At 38.7% G+C, this 14062-nt stretch overlaps 1 protein-coding gene across 3 annotated transcripts in view; it reads left to right on the plus strand.

Moving 5' to 3' along the window:
- ARHGAP42 (Rho GTPase activating protein 42) overlaps positions 1 to 14062 on the plus strand; it is a 261608-nt gene that overhangs the window by 23002 nt on the left and 224544 nt on the right. The window contains exon 1 of one of the 3 annotated variants that reach the window (XM_087433629.1): positions 4548 to 4648. The exons of 1 other annotated variant lie outside the window; for it this stretch is intronic. The gene's annotated coding sequence lies outside the window, so the exon portion shown is untranslated. Of the gene's footprint in view, positions 1 to 4547; positions 4649 to 4687; positions 5196 to 14062 lie in introns of those variants that run through there. One more of the 3 variants, XM_087433628.1, reaches the window with a different exon arrangement.

Consider the following 14062-nt stretch of genomic DNA (forward strand, 5'->3'; position numbering starts at 1 on the left):
TTAAGGTTATGACTGCAGGATGTATCCACTTCGAGCTCAGTTGGAAGTTTCGGCCATGATAATTATTTAACATCAGTCTTCATGGCAACGAGGAGAAAAAGTCTAGGCAAACAAACAGATGGATTCAGAAGAATTTAAGTGATCACGTCCAGTAGGAGCTAGCAGCTGGCCTTCTCTGGGTGGCTTATTAGCATTTTCCCTAGCTTGTGCGTCTGCCTGTGCTCCCCACAGCAGGCTGGAGGTCAGATCTCTGCTGCAAACATAGCCATCTGCCTCCAGGTTCTGGTATACACTCGCAGGGAGCCTCACCCGTATCTCTGCGCCTCTCTCTCCTCTCCTTCTGCATTCTCCTCTTTTATTCTGTCTGCACGAGTGCGCAGGCTCAGAATAACAGATGGTAAAACTGGCAGCAAAGGGACATCTCGGCTATACCAACTCTGCCTGTCATTCAGATATTGCACATCCTAAGTCTGTTATTTTACAAGAAGAAAAATGAAGCCATCTCTCATATTCACAGAGACAGGTGCTTGAAAAGAGAAAGTGAAGCAGAGAAAGCATATCAGCAAAGCTATTGTTTACTTCTGTATCCCAGGCACTATTCTAGGCTGTAGTTTCACCGATAGCCTTGCCCCCTGTGATGAATTTGGCTGGTGCAGTTCCTGCTCGTGGCTGAGTCATCGCGCTGGTTGGCCTGGCACTGTAGTCAGCATTTATAGCCTTGGAACCATTGTTGCTATGGAGCAAGATCATTGTTCCTCATCCGTCTCTCTTGAGGCAAGTGGTCTCCATGCTCTGGTTGCCTTGGGCTCTACAGTATGGTTTTCCTAAATTGGAATCTGCTGGTGCTGGGAACCTATCCCAGAGGTCACACTATGGTTGCCTTCCATGTCGTAAGATGACCTGGTGTATGTGAGACTGGGAAATCGAAACAAATCACACCCTTAATTCAGTTCACCAGCCTTTTACTGAGTGCCCAGAAACTAGATGATCTGAAAAAATTAGATGGATTATTTTGCTTAAGACCTAAAGTGAGTGGAAGGTTTAGGTTGGCCTTAAGGGATTCCACGTTTAAATTGTTTCTGTGTAATGATTGTTAATAATTTTGGAAAAAATTTGCAAGATAAATCATACAAATGACCGTTCTGATGGTGGGAATGTAGTTATTTTTGGTTTCTTTCCCATCCTCCTCTAATGTTTCAGTATTATTTATGTAATAATAGTAACAGTTTTTAATAATAACAGAACTAATTTTGTTCTCATGGGGAAAAAAGCCCAAAATGAAAATTCCAGATTTATAAAAGCAAAACATGCCTGAATTCTTGATCTTGAAGAATCTTTCTAAAATCATACAAAAAAACCCCCAAAAAACTTAAAGTGAGGACTTTTTATGTTAATTTTATCTGTTTTCTTTGAGGTAACATTGTTTATTTTTTGAAAAGCCTAGTATTGATATCTAATATTCATTGAGAACATAATGCTTTTAATAATTTAAAATATAAATATGAATGGTCTTCTAACTAGGATTTTATTAAAAATTTTTAGTAATTTTACCATAGATGTTTTAAACATACCCCAAAATGGAGCAGATATTATAGTCAACCACCATATATTTATCATTCAGATTCTATTCAGATTTTTTAAAAAAACTATTTAAAAAAATTGTGAGTTCCCATATTACTCCCCCTTCCCTGACATACACACGCATATGCATTTTCCCTATTAATAACATCTTGTGTTAGTGTGGTAGATTTGTTAGAATGAATGAACTGATATTGATATTATTACCTAAAGTCTGTAGTTTACATTAGAGTTCACTCTTTATGTTGTATGGTTTTAAGGGTTTTGACAAATGTATAAGGTCATTTATCCACCGTTATATTATCAGGCAGAATAGTTTCATAGCCCTGAAATATACCCTATGTTATCACCTAAAAACCTTCCCCCTAAACCCCTGGCAACCACTGATCTTTTTACTTGCCTCTATAGTTTTGCCTTTTCCAGAATGTTATATGTAGCCTCTTTAGATTGGCTTCTTTCACTTACCAATATGCATTTAAGGTTCTTCCATGTTTTGTCATGGCTTGATAGCTCATTTCTTTTATTGCTGAATAATATGTCATAGTATGAATGTACTGCAGTTTGTTTATCCATTCACCTACCTAAGGATATCTTGGTTACTTCTAAGTTTTGGCAGTTATGAATAAAGCTGCTGTAAACATCCATGTGCAGGTTTTTGTGTGGACATAAGTTTTCAGCTCCTTTGTTAAATACCAAGGAGTATGATTGCTGGATCGTACGGTAAGAGTATGCTTAGTTATGTAAGAAGTTGCTGAACTGTATTCCAAAGGGAGTGTACCACTTTGCATTCCCACCCATAATGAATGAGTGTTTCTGTTGCTTCATGGCCTCTCCAGCATCTGGTGGTGTCAGTGTTTGAGATTTTGGCCATTCTAATAGGTATTTAGTGGTATCTCGTAGTTGTTGTAATTTGCAGTTTTCTGTGACATATGATGTGGAGCTTCTTTTCATGTGCTTGTCATCTGTATATCTTCTTTGGTGAGATGTCTGTTAAGGTCTTCGGTGCATTTTTTAACCGGGTTGTTTATTATCTTATTGTTGAATTTTAAGAGTTCTTTGTGTATTTTAGATACAAGTCCTTTATCAGATATGTGTTTTGCAAATATTTTCTCCCAGTCTGTGGCTTAGCTTTTCATTCTTCTAATAGTGTCTTTCACAGATCAGAATTTCACAGATAAGAGTTGCTTTCGGTGTTGGATCTAAAACATCGTTGCCAAAGCCAAGGTCATCTACATTTTCTTTATTGGCTAGTTCCTTTTTTTTTCATTTGTAGATGAAATCTTGTCTGTGTATTGTTTATACTGCTTTTCTTCCACATCACAATATAGTATCCAAAGAGATATAGTGGAAATACGGTAAAGGTGTGGGACCTCTTCTTGTCCATTTCATTACTTACCCTGAGTGTGTTATTGAGAGGGACCACGTGATGAAATGCAGTCTTCAAATGTGCACTAGTTTTTGCTACTTCAAAAATTTTTTGCCAGTGTTTCACTTTTGAATGTATTCTATGTGTAAATGCATATCTACTGCTTATTTAGCATATATCCCAGTGAATATTATAGATGTAAATAGTTCTCCTTAGACTATTATATGCATGTTTTATTTTCAAAACAATGTAAAAGTATGCCATTGAGTCCTCCATTATAAAGTATAAGCAGAAGTGTGACATATAAATGAGTGGGAGACATCAAGTCAAATATGTGAGTGCCAGCTGCTTGTGGTGGTGTGAGATTAATTGAAGTAAAAATGAAAAGTTAAGGCACAATAGACAAGTTGAGTAAGCATAAATAGAAAAATAATGGATGTCATTGTCCAGATTTAATTGCTAGGTTAGAGAAGTAGTCAGAGCTATGAATCCAGGAGGTGGATAGATCACTTTGGGGTCCTGGAGTGGACTGTGAAGGCAGGCAGCAGAGCTGGTCCTTCTAGACAAATCCAAGAGGCCCTACGTCAGGGAAACTCACCACAGGATCAAAGTGCTAACAATTGACTGACTTCCCTTCCCCAAGTTTCCTAAACAGTGTTTAAATTCTGGACCAAAAGATTGTTTTTATTATTGGTGATTTAATAGAATAGTTAACTGCAGGCTGAGTTAAGGGATAAAAATTAAAAGGTTCTTACATTATAGATTAAAGTGATGTACTCTGGAGCAAAGAGGAGATCATAGAGTAGTGAGCGAGCTTTCTGGTTCTGCCCACTTTAGAAAGTATCCCCCGAGCCTGACGGTTAAGGCAAGGGAATTAGAATACAACCCATCTAAGTTTGGATCCTGCCTCTGTTCTCTATAAATGTGGAGATATCGATGATGCTGATGGGTGAGGATGATTGAGTGAGATGTTGCAAGTAATTAAGTCACTGTTTGTCACATAGCAAGTACTCCTTAAATGGTCACTACTATTCAATAATAGTAATATAACCCAGATTTAGCTGTGTGCCACATAATTGTTTTGGATAAAAAATACCTTTTCTGTGCATTTTTAATGAATGTAAGCTAATAAGTGCGATGGCAGTTACTGTTTTGTTTAAAACTACCATGTAATGCAAATGAAAAAAGGACCAAAAGTTTTTTACTCTTAAGGAAAATGAAGTTTATTTGCAAAAGAAAGCAATGTTATTTGGGGAGCTCTATTTCTATATCTGTAATTTACATGGAACTCTACCAAAACGTCATTATAGAACCTCACCAGGGAAGCCCTGTGTATTTCAGCTCCTTCAGTGGATAATTGAGCTGCTGCCATCCTGCTTTGTTGTGGAGATGATTGGAATTACTTTCTCCTTAACTGGCTGAACTCAACTAGGTGAACTTCTTGTGGTGCTTTTGTTTAGGATTATATCTGTACCAGCTGGGGGCTTCATTTGGCATTCCTTTGACCTTGCTCAATTTGAAATCATCATTCCAACTGGGAGGTGACGTGATCCTAGGAGGGGCTGAAAGTTGAGGAATGCTGCAAGATTGTTTTGTCAATTTAGGGGAATGACTTAAGTGTATGTTGGTTATAATTCCTCTGCTCCTCACAGGGATCAGTGAGAATGAGTTCCTGCCTGCTGTCATATGTTTGAAGAGCCAGAGGTGAGAGAAAGGAAGGCTATGAGAAAATGATTATTGTTTTATTCTGAAAAGTTTTTCTTTGTGGTTTTCTAATAAATAGTTTGATTTGAAACAGTTTTGTGCAGCAACCTGGAAAATCATCATTAACATTTATTGCACAGAATGATATATGCTAGTAATTGCTAAAATATACATTGCTTAGTTGATAAATTTTGTTCCCTTCTAAGAAGAAAGACATAGCGTGTGTTGATACCTCTATCAACAAGCCTGCTAGGATTGAGACTCCTTAATCATGTAGTTGGCTGTTGAAAAGAAAAGGCTACACCTGCATCCCACCTGCAATAGTGGTGGGGGTGGAGCAACCCATATTGGGTGGTGGTTGGGAAGAGAAGTTGAGGCCCATGGATAAAAATTCCAGAGTTTTCAGGTTTAGCTGTGGACTCAGTAACTAGAAGGGCTTCCGTTGAGAGGGATAAGGATGACTTAGGAGAAAGACAGTGACATTGAAGAATATAGCATTGCCTTCTCAAGTTCAAGACTTCTAGGGCCTTCTGGTTTACTCTCTCAGGTATGTTTCCTCTTCTCCTTTTCCCCTCTAAGGGAGTAGTTGTCTCCTGTAGCACTTACACTGTGCATTGCAATTATTTACTTTTCTGTTTTCCTCTCTAAGCTCCATGGGAGTAGAAAACTGTCTTTAGCATGAAGCAGTGTGTTTGGCACATAGCAGGTCTCGATAAATTTTGAATAAGTGAAATTATATGAGCAACTTTCTTTGCTCTATATTTTTTTCTACCTCCAGTAATGGAGTCAGAAAATAAAGTGGAGTTTCTCTTGATTAGTCAAACCATTTAATTGTTCACCAACCTTAACAAAAAATACAGACCTGTATTTATTTAATTAATATAGCAGCCAAAAGATGTCTGTTAACTTTTGGATGACATGATAAATTTACTGAGTAGGTATAATCCCTGAATCTTGGCATTCAATAAATGTTAGTGATTATTAATATATATTCATTAATAGATATAGATTTCACGTGGCAAAAGGAAACCTGTGTATCAAAAAGCTGAAAACTAAAGCATAAGAAAATCCTGGATATTACCAGTTGAGGAGATTGTGCTTGAAGGGGAGGAAGACTGTCCTCTACCCACTCTGGGTCCTTTCTGGCTGGGCTACAAATTAAATTGACATGAAATGCAATAGCAGGAGAAAATCAAACAAAGCTTTATAACATGTATACATGGGAGAGACCACTGGGTAACTTGACAAGATGGCAGAGGTTCTCATCTTAAATACTATCCTCAGTTAAAGAAAAGGAGGATGTTGGGGGTGGGGGGAGTCAGCTATGGGAGATTACCAGAAAGCACAGTAAACAAGAGTATGCAAATTTAAGTCCTTGCCTTCCTCACTGATAAGAGTATCTAGAGATAAGGTCATCCCCCCTTCTTCCTGGTACAGAGAGGGAGAAACTTTTACAAATGGAGATTTCTCTTATAAATGTAAATGTCTTTTACAAAGGCTAACTTCTCCTTTTATTGGGAATGGGCTTAGCAAGGACCTTCTCAGTCTATCCAAACCCAGAGTTAAATTCTTTTAGGCAGTTAGTGTCTGTGTGTGTGGGGGTGTCAAAGCTTTTTCAGAGAAAAAAAATCAAGGTAAAGAGACATATTTTGAGGTGGCCAATTCTGATCTCCCACATGCTGCTGTCGTGAATTTGGCCTGGTTTTAGAGAATATGCCAAATGCCTGTGTAGTAAGGGGAAGAATTAGACTGAAGAGTTTACATTTCCAGTCTGAGAAGATATTCTGCCATGCTTTGTCATCATCATCTAGACAGGCTTCATGTTAGTTTATTCATCACTGATGGGAAACAAAATGTCCATGTATCTAAATTTTATAAATATATGAAGCTAACTTTCAAAAGTAGTAATTTTAAAAACATTTCTGAAATGGATTACTTGCATCCGTGTTATCTAAAGCAGAGTCTACTGAGTATATAGAGTCTGTTTTCTCCATGACTGATGTGAGCATCATGAACATCATGAGACACTGTTTTACGCCAATATGCAGCTGAGGTCTCAGGAAGCACATTACTGGGGACTCTGGGTCCTGAGCTTCAGAGCCCGCTATGGTTCTTTTGTCCAATTGCTTATTCTTTCCTTTTCTTTTTGTCTGGAGTCATCTCTCTTGCCAGGTATGCCTTGGGCTGACCCTCTCACACTGCAGAAAAAAGTGCCATTTTAGCTTTTTATTGACTAATAATCCACAGGTAAAGAGGTATTTTACAGAGAAATGCCAGGAGTTTTTTCAAATGGTATTTTATTGAGGTTTACTTTTCTACCTCCTCTCATTATACAATGAGTAGAGGTAGCTTTTACCCCCCTCTTTGTGAAAATTGTATTTATTAATCATTATTAACATTTGTTAAATATCAAGGCTCAGGGTTTATAAAGGCTATAAAGTCCCTCATTAGTAAGTTTGTCATCTAAATTTCAAATAAGATTAATTTGACCAAACACACAAGGTGGTAGTTTTCTGCTTAGGGGGGGTCTGATGTACTGTGGATTGTGTAGCTACATTTTCCACCTGGACATCATGGTTTCCTTCATCAAGTACACAGCAGGAAGAGAAGCTCCAACCGTGTCATGGGTTTGCTCTCTACCAGTACATCTTTCTGCTGAGCTTCAGCAGCTGAATTCGCTTTAGGAGAAAATCTGCTATCTTGCATTTGACCTCAGAGGTACGCATGGCTATTAAACCTTGTGTATTAATGCTGTCTGGGTGTGTGGGTGAGTGCCGGGATATGCTCTGACCAAGAATGGCCTCCTTAGGCTGGAATTTAATTACAGCTGGAAAGCGCGTGCTGCTTTCTTACCATGAGATTTTAAGAAACGCTGAATGTACACGTCAAAGCTGGAATACCTTCCCTCTTAAGGACTATCAGAATGGCGTTATGTGTTTGATTAAGCCTCATGCAAATACTGACTTAGGCCATATCAAATAAATCAGAAAATTTGACTTGCATTCTTTTCCTTGAAATGGGTTGCTTAAATAAGTTTGTTTTGACTCTTTTTTTTTTCTGTATCGTTTTGTGCAAGCTTTCGATGTTTTTTCACCTTTCAATAAAATGACTTTTTTATAACCTTTAAAATAATGAATGATGCTTTGGTGCCTTATGGTATAATTTAGATTTACCTCTTTGTGTTTTTTTAAAGATTTGGAGTCAAGACTGTAAAGAATTTTATTCTGGGCCGGCCTGTGGCTTAGCAGTTAAGGGCACGCGCTCTGCTACTGGCGGCCCGGGTTCGGATCCCGGGCGCGCACCGACGCATCGCTTCTCCTGCCATGCTGAGGTCGCGTGCCACATACAGCAACTAGAAGGATGTGCAACTATGACATACAACTATCTACTGGGGTTTTGGGGGGGAAAAAAAAGAATTTTATTCTGGCAAGTGTAAATAAGTGGGCAGATCTTTTCATTTTGCTGGATGTCCAGCTCTTGTCAATGGGAGATGCCGTTTTTGATAAATAGGTTCTTGAACTTGGTGAGACTGACTTTTATGGGCCACTCTGGGGGCCCTGGGAGCAGGGATGGGTGGGAGTTGTCTGTTTGGGCCACTGAATGCATTGGGCTGGCTATCGCTGAGTCTCTATACTGCTGGTGAGAAGAGATTCTTCATGTAGCCAGCTGCCCAATTCAATGAACAGTTATGTGAATGCCTGGTTCTATTTAGTGAATATTGTGCTTCCATCAGATCTTTGTTCACAAGTTGCTTTCTCAGAGAGACCTTCCCTTTCCATCTTAAAGAAAGTTGAATAGCTTCCTTGTCCCTTTTCCTCATACAGCACTTATAGCACTTACCACCATCTAACACACTATGCATTTTATTTCATAGTCTCTTTCCACTAGAAGCTAAGTTCCGTGAGGGTAGGGAGTTTTACCTCTTGTTTACTGCTGAATCCCAATAGCTAGGACAGTGCTCAATAAATGTTGAAGGAATGATGATTGAATAGCTGTCACTGGTTAGAAGCAGGTGAACTCTATAGTCTATATATATCTATAGTCTAATCTCAGGTAGGCACAAACAGCCATATCTGGCTGGGAGAATGCCTTCTCTAGGTCCTCAGTTACAGTGACCAACTTCTTGGGTGAGAGTCTTTCTCTAGAGCAGATGCTGGGACATTCTTGGGACAAGATCAGCTCAAGCAGGCAGAACCTCTGAAGTGGAGACAGACCAGGAGGCTCTAGATGTGGAGAGCTGAGCCCGTGGCGTAGGGAGTGTTTGATGCCTTATTCATTTAAGGGCTAGGAGCTGATATTCCTCTGCAAATCAAACTGTTACCTTAAGCAGCAATGATACCAATAGAAAAATGATCTCTAATCCTTTTTATGTTACTTAGCCAGCCCTCAAGTCTTGAGAGAGAATTCATATACTCATTATCTAACATCAAGATGTTGATTCACTTAGGTCATTTGTTATGTTAATCAGCCATCCTCAAAATATTAAGTCAGATTAACTTATTCACGTACTTCATATGACTCATAATGAGGTATTTAAAATATATCACCACAAATCCAGTGTTACATTTAGGCATGTGAAACCTGGGATTTAGCATGCACCCAATTTATGCAAACCAAGTGTAAAAATAGTGATTAAGAGCCCTGATTCTGGAGTTCAACTGCTGGATTCAGATTTAGGTGCAGACTCTCACTAGCTGGGTGACTTATGGCAAATTACTTAATATATCCAAGCCTCAGCTTCCTTATCTATGAAATGGAGTAAAAGTACTTAACTCATAGGATTGTCATGAGGATTGTGTAAGATTTCTTATAGAGCCCTTGGCAAAGTGCTTACACATAGTAAGTACTCAGTAAGTGTTAGCTTAAATTTATTCACTTGTCAAAGATATTTTTTAGTGTCTATAATGCTGGTAAGAAGTGCAGTTAAGAAGGAAAAAGACTTGTAAATTCGCATTCTGAGTACATACTTGGGTTATGAATAGATTGCTGAGTGGGATCCCATAGACTGAGAACAAAATTCTTAAGAGATCAAGCTCTCCTTGTATGTTTTATTTTTATTTATTTATTTATTTATTTATTTTGTGTGTGAGGAAGATCAGCCCTGAGCTAACATCCATGCCAATCCTCCTCTTTTTGCTGAGAAAGACTGGCCCTGAGCTAACATCTATTGCCAATCCTCCTCCTTTTTTTCCCTTTTTCTCCCCAAAGCCCCAGTAGATAGTTGTATGTCATAGTTGCACATCCTTCTAGTTGCTGTATGTGGGACGTGGCCTCAGCATGGCCGGAGAAGTGGTACGTTGGTGTGCGCCTGGGATCCAAACCCAGGCTGCCAGTAGTGGAGCGCGCACACTTAACCGCTAAGCCACGGGGCTGGCCCCTCTCCCTGTATGTTTAAAATGAACTTTATTTACACAAATTAGATGCACACAATGGCTTCCAGAAAACTTACAGTAAAGAAACTATTCCAACAAAAGCAAAGGTTTTAGGGTTGTTCTTTCTTTAAATGATCCTTGTCGTTACACCGAAGGATTAATGCAATCTCGAGTGCTTACTTAGCTATCTGATTTTTAACCTCCTGTTGAGACTAGGAAGAGGGTAAATAGGGAAAACATAGAGCTGCATTTTCTGGTTTTAAAGTAGCAGGCCTGACTACATTTGAAGGTCATGACAGATGAGGGTATAATATTTGTCTGTCTCCCCTCCCCGGCCTCTCCTCCCTCTGTTCTCCTAACCCCAGCCCTTTGTGTGTGTGCCTGCACCTCTCTCTCTTTCCTCTGTGTGTGTCTCTTTCTTTCTCCCTCCTCTGTGTGTGTGTGTGTGTCTCTCTCTTTCTCCCTCCTATGTTTGTGTGTGTCTCTCTCTCTGTGTCACACACACACTTGATCAAGGTAGTATTTATTTTTAAAACATATCAAATTCCATGAGTTTTTTGCACTATCATATAAGTGTAATGACTATTCTGTAAATATTAGCTGGATTATGCAGTAGAGTTTTTTTCAATAGGGTAATGCTTGAGAACAAAGAAATTACAAGTTGACACCTCAATTTTCAATATTTAAAATCATCGCTGAGGCCAATTTCATGAACACTAAACTCATGGAGAGTAGTGCGGTCTGTGGGGTTGTCCTAAGAGTCTAGCATTAGTCCTCAAGTAAGGTCTATTTTTCAAAACATAATTGTAAATATTACATCCTGTTCAATTTTGCAAGAATATTGACCATGATTGGAGTATCCTACACAATTTTTTGCATGCTGTAAACAAAAAAGCTTAAATTTCGGAGAGAGATTTATCAAATCTTGTTCAAAGAAGATAAAAGTTTTCCTAATAGTGGAGACATAAAATTGTCTACTAAAATGTGTTTCATTGATTCAACAAATTCTTGTTATATATCCTGCCATAACTGGACCAATGGGTAAAATGTACTTTTGCTTTAATTATCTCTCTCCCTCTCTCTATCTCTGTCTTTTCTGCTGGTTTTATTTGGAAGAAATGTTCAGAAAATGGTTGACCCCAAATTCTTCAAAAAAGGAGATAAATTGCATAACATGATGTCAACTTGGTGCCAGTGAAAGGTAGTGTGTTTCCTAGAGTCTTGCTACTCAAAGTGTGGTCTGTGAAGCAGCAGCACCTACATTGCCTGGTAGCTTCCACTTAATGTACTGAGCTCATCAGGATCTGCTGCAGGCCTGCAGAATCAGAATCTGCATTTAAGATACCCCAGATGATCCAAATGCACGTTCAAGTTGGAGAAGCACTTAGACTGTATGAGAGTGTGGGCAGGACAGTTACTAGTTCTCAAGCAGGTGTGCAGTACAAAACGGTAGTTTAATTTTGTGTACTTTTGATGGATCTGTGAAACATGGATATCATATAATTACTTTTGGTTTTTCTCACACACATGTGTTTCTGCCATAATGAGATATGTACTCCTGAAAAAGCTTACCTTCTTCAGATATTGTACACACACACACACACACACACACACACACACACGAATATCAGGACTTACTGGGAATAAATAGGGTTAAGGGCAGATAATTAAAAACCTCTGCAACTTTAACTAGAGCATCAAGAAAAAGAAAAAGTTCTGATAAAAATACTAGCAGAGTTAAAACTACACTAGCATTTGTACCCAGCACAAGTAGATCCCATGTAGTTTTAACTCAGGGATTCTTGCTTCCTTCAAAAATCTGCTCCATGGTGTGTTGAGTGCTTTAATTTTTTTGTTTTTAATCTAAACACTTAGAATCTGCATGTGCAGCTTCACCAAAGAGCTTAACACTGTGGAAAGTGGAGTGGATATTGAACCCAGTAATCAGCCACTACTTACGCTAAACGAAAGCTCTTCAGGATTTTTACCTTCTTTAAAGTCTTTATATATAGGTAAGACACTCTTTAACTGTGAAAAGGCTTGTCCCCAATGACTTCAAATGTCAATGTGTTGGGGAAAAAATCACACTTGAACACATGTGACTTTCATGTTATACCCTATCTACTAATCATCATGACTAAATTCACATTGCAGAAAGACATTGTAGCAGAATAGACTGAAGTTTTCAGTTTTCTAATCTTTGCAGATTTCCAAGTGTGCTGTGAAACCAAAGACAGCAAGTTTCATTTAATTGTATTCAGTTCATCAGTATAAAGAGGGAGTTGGGTCACAGTGATGAAAGATACAGAAGTGAAATTGAAATGCACATGAAAGACAGTGTGAAATAGCTTTAAGAAAAAGCCACTGGATGTGAAACTTTCCTCCTGACCCCTTCGGGGTCTATATCTTCACTGAGGTGAAGAGTTAGACCTGACAAAACAATCTCTAATTTCCCATCTTGCTCTGATTTTCTCTTACAAATATTTTTTATGACTCCTGTCAGTTTGTGTGTTTGGCGTTTAATGCTAAGCCAATGCCAGATCAAATGAATTCCTGCCCCTTCTCCTACTTAGTCTCTCTTAGTGAGTGGAATCCCCCCTGTTGTCTCTGGCCTCTTTCTTAAGAGGCTTGCTAAGTTGTAGAAGAGGAAATGCCAAAAATGACTCTAATAGCAAAGTCACTTTACGTCATTTTCTCTCTTGTTGCTTAATTGGGGAGTAATCTGCATGAATTCTAGTCTTACAGGGGCTTTTAAGAGTTAGAAATGTGCAAGAACTGGGTAGAGGTCAGAGGAATGGGTAAAGGTCAGTGATACAACAATATTTTACTTATACCATGTAAGTGTTTTGTATACTATTGAGTGGCTGTCTTTGTTTACATAGGTGACGTGGAAAGGCCATACATACAGCGTTCAGAAATCAAAAAAGTAAAGGAAAACAATAGGAAGGAAAGGTTAGTTTTCAGAGCTGGGACATATTTTTCTAAAAAGTCATGGCTCAACTGTTTTCTATTGGGAACCATGTGGAGTGGGGCACTGGGAGAGGACATACTGCAATCAACCCAAGGTTTGTTTTTTTGAAATGTGAAGCCTCGGTGGATTTGAGCAAGGATAGGGATAGAGAACTCACCATTTTGTGGAGCTCTGTGAGCTTTTTTCATCTTCTACTTCTCCATTTTCCACAGTAGCCTCATAATTTCTTTCTTGTGGATCCATGCCGGGGGCTTCCCGATTATTCCTTGAGGATGGCTCTGGTGAGAGAGAAAACTCAGTGGAAATCCCCTTGAGCTGCCTTCCTGGAATAAACCTGGGTTGAGAAATCACGGGGCTGTGGGCATACAGATAATGCCTGGTAGACGAATCATGGAGTTGCTGCCACCATCTTATCAAATGTGATAAACTGGGACTGGATCGTAGAGACGGGGTCGCGGCCTGGAAGGTATCTGTGTGTCTGTATGTACGTATGTGCGTGTTTTATCTGAAAACTGTTTTTTCTCTCTCTCAGTTGATTAAAAAAAAAAACCTAAAGAACAAAACTCTGGTAGCACCTTTTGTAGGAAACAGAATGATTTTGAAACACTTAGACCTGTAGAGTACGGATTAATTTCTCTAAAAGGATATTGATGTTTTATTGTTATAACAAGCTAAGCAGTTTGTCTTTTTTGAGTAAAAAATGTTATGTCAATTTGCCATACATAATTTATTTTCTGTCAGAAAAGCAAAAAGGGACAAGAGAAACACACTTATTCTGATTTTCCCCCTACCTTTGATCAAGCCTTTACTCATAACTTCCTGACTCCATGAAGCACCAGAGATAGACTTGCAAGTTCAGTAACACTTGGAGGAAGCACTCAGCCAAATCCGGAAATTGGGACACACCACGAAACAGCTGAACCAGTGTAGTCATTGAGTCAGTGGCTTAGGAAAAGAAGATAAAAAGGAACAGGGAGCTATTCTATATAGTAAAAGGGACTTAGACGTAAGTGAATGCAATGAGTAGATTTTGCTAGGATCATTATTTGTAAATAAGCAGAAAAATTTTAA

Source organism: Ceratotherium simum, chromosome 7, assembly GCF_057802395.1.
Source record: "Ceratotherium simum simum isolate JZ-2026a chromosome 7, ASM5780239v1, whole genome shotgun sequence".
Classification (NCBI taxonomy): Eukaryota; Metazoa; Chordata; class Mammalia; order Perissodactyla; family Rhinocerotidae; genus Ceratotherium; species Ceratotherium simum.